Consider the following 6,000-nt stretch of genomic DNA (forward strand, 5'->3'; position numbering starts at 1 on the left):
GATCTCCTAATACTGTACTCACCTTGGTGCCTAAATGTGGATATCTTCCTCCTTCAAAATTTGGTTTCACGGTGTTTTATCAATACAGTATTTTGCACTTTAGCAGCACCTTCCATCAAAAGATCTCAAACACTTCAGTAATATTACTATTAGTATGTACTTGCTGAGCACCAAATTGGTGTTGCCACTGCACAGAATTAAGTGGAGACATAATTTCTGCCATCAGCAATTAGTCTAAGTAAAGCAGTAAGTATTCCAGTGCATTTGCAGTGGGGAAAGATCATGCCTCTTTAAAAGAAAAGGTAATAGATTTCAGGTAAGTCATGTAACCTCACTGTGTGTCAGAGGGAAACAGTGGCAGAGTCTGAGCTGAAACTCAGATGATCTGACTCATGTTCTAGCCACTAGACAATTCTTCCCCTTTTCTGCATTTCAATTATGAAAAATGTTACTCGGAGACCTGCTAGTCCATGAATCCTCAATTGATTTTGATTCTTAGAGGTTTTGACCATGAGACTTTTGTCCAAACCTAAAATTCAGGGTATCTCATCCAAAGCTCTTTTTTCAATTGCACCTTTAACCATGTATTCCTTTTCAGGATCTGAAACTTAACTTAGGTGCCCTTAAAAGTCAGCCCAGCTTAAATAAAAGGTTTTCATAACACCATGAGCCATCAACACTGTGAATTTTGTCCTGTTATTCTAAAAGACTTGCACAATTCTAAATGTGTTCACATGCTGACATGCATATGCTCAGGCACATACTTAAAGTGCCAAAACACTCATCCGTATTTACAGTAATATCATTAGCACTTGTGAGTTGATACAAGGGCCTGAACGCATTTCCAAAAGCACAAGCACGGTGCTGTACTTGTTGATATAGACAGTCTGTGGGCATGCCCATATAGTTGCACAAGAACACGCTACATACATGACCTAATGCAGTAAACACCCTCTCTTTCATGATACCTGGCAATCTGGAATTCTTCCTTGATTATCGTGTGTGGTCTTGGAGGCCTTAAAATTCCACCTCTCATGTAAAGTGACTTCCCTAAGTTCACAGTGAATTTCCATAAAATTGATGCTCCCTTCCTGCAATTTTCAAGGCTAGAGTGCAACTGTTAGTGCAAATGGGCCGAAGCCACCATTGTTGTAAATGATAGATACTCTTTGGGTATAAATTTGTCAGTGAACAGGAACAAAGTAATTTAACTTGCATTCCATGGACATAACAAACCAAGGGTAACTGAAAAATCAAGGTGACTGAGGAGGGTTTATGATAGAGCCAGCAGTCTTCCAGCTTTATCTTATCTTCTGTTGCTAGCTGTTTGTGCTACATGTGCTTCATAAATTACACTCATTTTACATACCCGTGCAATTCTAAATAAATTCAGGCTATGCTACTTTATCTCTCACAACTAGAATGAAAGCATAACTGCCAGTTAAATTGTGGGCCTGACATAAAGCTGACAGTTGTAGGCTGTGGGCACTTGATACCAGGTGTTCCAAGACAAGTACAAATTCTACAACAAAAGTCAACATGAAAACAGCCCTGAATATCCTGCATGTTGTTACTGTTTCTTTAGTGTCTACATTAGTGTGGGGGGGTGTCGACCTAATAGCGAATAGCGTAGCTGAAGTCAGCGTATCTTAGGTCGATTTACCTGGCCGTGAAGATGGCAGCAAGTCGACCGCTGCCGCTCCCCCATCGACTCCGCTTCCACCTCTCGCCGCGGTGGGAGTTCCGGAGTCGACGGCAGAATGATTGGGGATTGATTTTGTCGCATCTACACTAGACACGATAAATCGATCCCTGATAGATCGATCACTACCCGCCGATCCGGCGTGTGAGTCTGGCGATTGATCTATGGACTGTGGCAAAGGGGGAGTATATTCCCCATCTGTGTTGAGTGCTTGTGCATGGACCTGTAGCCTGACTGGGACATGAAATGCCTGAAAGGTTTCCCCTATGTGTCATACTTAATTATGAGAATTCTGGGATACCATGTTGACAAAGGCACTGCACTGCAAATGGCTAAATACTTCTTCCAGTGTCAGTACCATTAGGAATGGCTAGCCCTGTCTGAGAGGGGAAATCCTGTGGGAGCCACAGCCACGTTTTGCTTACTGTGCTGGTATGGACGTCTCCTCCTCCTCCTCCAGTAGGCACATGATTCTCTGCTGGAAAATAGAAATAAAGGGAGGCATATTAAGCTTAGGAGTGATGAGAGAGATGGTCAAGAAATGTTGGTGGATAGACTTTTGACAGTTTCAGTGAGAATTTCAGTCTTGCTTAAAAAAACCCCAAAATTAAATTTTCCACTGGGGAAAATTAAAATGTCTCTCTGTCTGCTTGCCTGGAAGGCTGTAGCCAATTTCACTTTGCCACAGAAAGTGACAAAAGCTTTTCCTGAAGGATGCTAAGGGAGAGTGTTCGGGTGTCGTCCGTCCCCCCCCCCCCCCCCCCCCCACCCCGCCGCAGCTCTGAGGAAATGAGCCAGAACACAGAGGCCCTGGTTCCGGTGAGAGAGAGAGAGAGAGAGACATGAGACTTGTCCCAGAAATTGATTCCTTTTTTTCATCCAGTTCTAGCTGATGGTCCCCCACAGCATTTACTTTCTCCAGCCAGCTGCACACAACCTGCGGGGATGGCCTACTCTCTTCTCCCCAAGATAGGTTGAAGTGGGTTATCTTCCCCAGCTTCTCCTCAATCTTGCTTCCCCCCCCCCTTGCTCTCACTCTGTGAGTGTACCTCCTGATGCATGGAACTGTTAGGAAGAGAGGGCAGAAGGCACAAGCCATGGCTCCTTGTCTATGGTGGGCCTGACAAGGGAGGAAATGGGCACTAATCCTGGGCCCCCGGGTGGTAGTGTTGAATGGCCACAACAGAAGGAGCTGAGAGCCAATCATGCCTGCCTATAGTGGCAAGTAGGCAGAGGAAGAAATTAGGAGATGACAGATTCCAATCACATTTCATGGTTGCTGAAACCTGCTGGCTTATCCCCACCTGGTAGCAACTCTGTGTTAGAGTAAAGTCCAGAACTCCCTGGAGATTTGCAGCAACGACACACAGCTCTGGGCTCCTGGAGGTAATCTGCTCCAAGTTCTAATTAGTGAGAAATAGCTCTAGAAAGTTGGTGGTGGCAGCAGGCATTTAAATTGAGGATGCGGGAGAAATGCAAAAGGTGCTATAAGGGCTGATTGTTGCCCTGAAATGGGAGAAGGCTGGAAGACACAAGTCAATGACAGCCCAGCCCTAGTGGCTGTAAAGGGAAGTGTACCATCCCTTTTGATATAATTCTCAAGCACAGTATAATTTATTTATTTTATTTCCTAGAACTGGAAGGGACCTTGAAGGTCATCGAGTCCAGCCCCCTGCCTTCACTAGCAGGACCAAGTACTGATTTTGCCCCAGATCCCTAAGTGGCCCCCTCAAGGATTGAACTCACAACCCTGGGTTTAGCAAGTTAATGCTCAAACCACTGAGCTATCCTTCCCCCCAATCCAAGTGCTAATTATTGTTAGTCCTAATTAATAGCATTAAAACAGAGTCCTGCATTTTTAGGCACCTAAACATCTTTGAAATCTTTCCCCAAAGCTGTTTTAAATTTGGTGTAAAGAAGCTGCTTGTAGGACCAGTGCTCTGTCCCACAAACCTCCCAGAGACTGTTACAGATGCAGGAAGTGGCTGAGTCAAAAATAGAAATGTACAGCTTACGAATCATCTTGATGAGGACAAAAGGCCAAATATGGGGTGAGGAGAGAATGAAAAGCTGAAAATAGAGTCAAGAAACATAATAGTGGAGAGCTGAGGTGGGCCAGTGGATTAATAACAGGATGTGAAATCTTTCAGCTCTAGGTTACCATTTTCCTGCTTCCAGCATTTGTTGGTACTGTTAGGGTTCCCTCCCCACTCTGAACTCTGGGGTACAGTTGTGGGGACCTGCATGAAAGACCCTCTAAGCTTATTTCTACCAGCTTAGGTTAAAAACTTCCCCAAAGCACAAATTCTTCCTTGCCCTTGGAACGGTATCGCTGCCACCACCAAGTGAGTTAGACAAAGATTTAGGAAAAGGACCACTTGGAGTTCCTGTTTCCCTCAAATATCCCCCCAAGCCTCTTCATCTCCTTTCCTGGGGAGGCTTGAGAATAATATACTAACCAAATAGGTAAACAAGGTGAGCACAGACTGGACCCTTGGGTTTTTAGGACACTAAAACACAATCAGGTTTTTAAAAGCAGAACTTTATTATAAAGAAAAAAAGTAAAAGAAACACCTCTTTAAAATCAGGATGGAAAGTTATTTTACAGGGTACTAAGATTTAAAACACAGAGTATTTCCCTCTAGGCAAAACTTCAAAGTTACAAAAAACAGGAATTAACCTCCCTCTTAGCATAGGGAAAATTCACAAGCTAAACCAAAAGATAAGCTAACACATTTTCTTGCTATTACTTACAATTTTTGTAATCTTGGATGCTTATTTTAGGCAGGGTTTTAGGAGATGGTTTTTCCTGCCCTGGTCCCTCTCTGTCCCAAAAAACAACAACAAAAAGAGCACAAACAAAACCTCCCCCCCCCCAGATTTAAAAGTATTTTTTCCCCTTATTGGTCCTTTTTGTTTAGGTGCCAACCAAGTTATTTAAGCTTTTTAACCCCTTACAGGTAAAACAGGGATTTTATGCTACCTTTAGCTGTATGTTTATAACAGGTGCTGAAGAGAATGTTACTCTGGTAACTTTACTGTGGCTTGGGTGAAATGAGTTCCTGATCGCATTGTAATTCTTAGCCAATGTACATCTCAAAAACCACAGTTGGTACTGATTGGCACCCACTTCAGTCATCATAGCAATGATGCCAAGGACTGAATCGACTTAAAGAAATACCCCTTTAATTCCTAAATGGGGGCTTCCTTGGTCAGGGTGGCAGCACATTGATGGGTAGGGTTGCAGCTGTGTGGGACATTTAGCCTGCTGCTACAAGGTGCAGACCTATTGAACATAATTTTTTTAAAGGGCCCTGGTGTGTCAGCTGCTCTTCTGGTTAATGATGATTAAAAGTTTCAGGATAGTGGAGTTCATTATGGAGTTACCCACCTAGCATTTTTCATTTCCTCTATGAGATCAACTTTCCCAAGGTCCTGAAAATGTATTCTCTTTGCTCCTGGCCAGCACTTTAGAACAGGAAACATAGAGGCAGCTCCACAGACTCCTTCCAAAAAATTACACAATGCTGAGTGAATGTTGGGACAGGACACAAAGATATGTCTACACAGCAACTAGACACACGTGGCTGGCCAGTGTTAACTGACTTGGGCATGGGCTGCTTCATTGCTGTGTAGGCTATAGGGCTCGGGCTGGAGCCCAGGGTCTACATAGCAATGAAACAGCCCCTCAGCTCAAGTCCACAAGCCAGAGTTGGTTGGTTTTTCTTCACTGTGTAGAAGCACCCTAGGTGTTTAGTGGGGTCAGTATAGACTTGATGATGTACTGGAAGGAGTATCAGACCTTGCCAGGAGTGCATGACTGTTCATGTCCACAGGCTGATGACCTGTAAAAACACACAAACCCTAATCCTAGTACAGTTACTGAGATAATTCTGTAGCCCAAATGGCAGCTATTTGTGCTTTCAGAACAGAGGAGCTTTAGTTCTACTTTGATTCCTTTTGACGACCATGAAATGCATGCAGCCAGGCAACGTCCTGCCAAGTAGGATGAATTTCAGCAAAGCTCTAGATCTTTACCATAATAAGGAGTATTAATATGTTTATTCAAGACTTGTGTAATTCAAGACTGGGATCAGACATTCTCATTGTTGCGAGTTGTCACTCTAGTCTTTGCGGTGATGAGAGAACTTGTGATGGATCAAATAGATGTGGATTTGTCAGCATGCAGGAGATTAAGATGGACAAAAATTATCAGAATCAGGATCCTTCCTGCCATGTGAAAACAACCTGACCAGCCTTGACAGTCAAGCTGAGTCAAGTCAGGTGGTAATAACAGC

Source organism: Trachemys scripta, chromosome 1, assembly GCF_013100865.1.
Source record: "Trachemys scripta elegans isolate TJP31775 chromosome 1, CAS_Tse_1.0, whole genome shotgun sequence".
Taxonomy (NCBI): domain Eukaryota; kingdom Metazoa; phylum Chordata; order Testudines; family Emydidae; genus Trachemys; species Trachemys scripta.